Below are 1,502 nucleotides of genomic sequence, written 5' to 3' on the forward strand. Positions count from 1 at the left end.
GGGGGGGTCGGGGGGCTTGTGCAGAGCCCCCCATGCAGTGTGGGGCACTGGGAGGCAGCAGGGATCGCCCCCTGCCCGGCAGCACCTGATGACTCAGGGCTTTTTGTTTTTTTAACAAGTGCCGGGAGCTGGGGCGGGCAGGGCAGCCATTGCCAGACTGGGAGAAGGGCCGGGGATGGACCTGGCCTGGCTGACTCAGAGATTCGGAGATTTGGCAGCAGCTGGCTCTCCAAATCAGATTCAGCTGAATCTAGTCAGGATAGTGATTCAAATCACCCAGTTGAATCACTGTCCCCTGAATCTGCCAAATTCAAAGCGAATACTAGCCGCTTCGCACAGGTCTACTGTGTAGTTGTTACTGCACAGTCATTTAATATTTGCGTATATAAGTATTAAATGACTGCGCAGTAACTGGAGTTACTGTGTAGTAGTGTCCCCGAATGGCTTTTTGGTGATTCTGACTGTGCGGTAGCTCATTACTACTGCACAGTAGTGTCTCATCATGCTTTGTGCTATGCAACGTGACTGTGCAGCTGCAATAAGCTGCTACCCAGTCAGCATCTTGTGTAGATGCAGCCCCTGTATCAAATAGGGTTAAGCAGTATATCAGGCTCAGTCCACACACACCAGAGGGCATGAGTCCTATTCTGTCTAATGCCAGATTATAGCATGCCCACAACACCTAGCAGGGCTGCACAACTCGCTTTCTTAGGAAAACACCAAAACCCATTATTGCTGTATTGAAGCAATTGGAAAAAAAAAAGCTAGATGACCCCAAAACATGATGGCCTAGATCCAGCTATAGACACTGACTTCACAGCTAGCACCTCTCTTTTCTTGTTTAATCTTTGCTTTCTGCTTAACTCATTCTAATGCCATTTTATCAGTTTCACAGCTCCCTTCCACTCTGTGGGTGTGTCTGCACATGTGCTTTGATATGTAGTTGCCTATTTTACTGTGCATTAGAGCATCATGGCAAAAACCACGCTACCATGCTAATGCACAGTAAAATTAGGCTACTGCACATTAAGTATCACTAAAAAAAAGTGTGCACTTTTGCTACTGCACATTAGAACAGCCTACTGCACATGTAGCTAATACCTCATATTAGAAGTATTGAATTTAGTGCTCAGTAGCAACAGCAGATTATTGAATGTGTAGTAGGGGTGTGCGAAACAGTCCCTATTTGATTCGGATTTGGATTCGGTCCAAATTAGGGACAGTGATTTGATTTGTTGATTCAGATCACTGTCCCTGATTTGATTCGACCAAAACCAAATCTGAAGATTCGATGCTGATTCGGAGAATCAGCGATTTGGACATAGACACAACTTTAAAGCCGTGTAGCAGGCACGGCTTGTGATTGCTGTGATGCTGGGGCATTCCACAGGAGTGTGGGGGGCCCTTCATGTGCTTGGCAGCAAACCCAGAACTGGACCGGAAGTACTTCCACTCCACTTCCGGGTCTGTCGGGCAGTGTGCGGGGGGGGGGGCCCTCTGCC

This window comes from Gavialis gangeticus, unplaced genomic scaffold, assembly GCF_001723915.1.
Source record: "Gavialis gangeticus isolate Ggan-Ray unplaced genomic scaffold, GavGan_comp1, whole genome shotgun sequence".
Taxonomy (NCBI): Eukaryota; Metazoa; Chordata; order Crocodylia; family Gavialidae; genus Gavialis; species Gavialis gangeticus.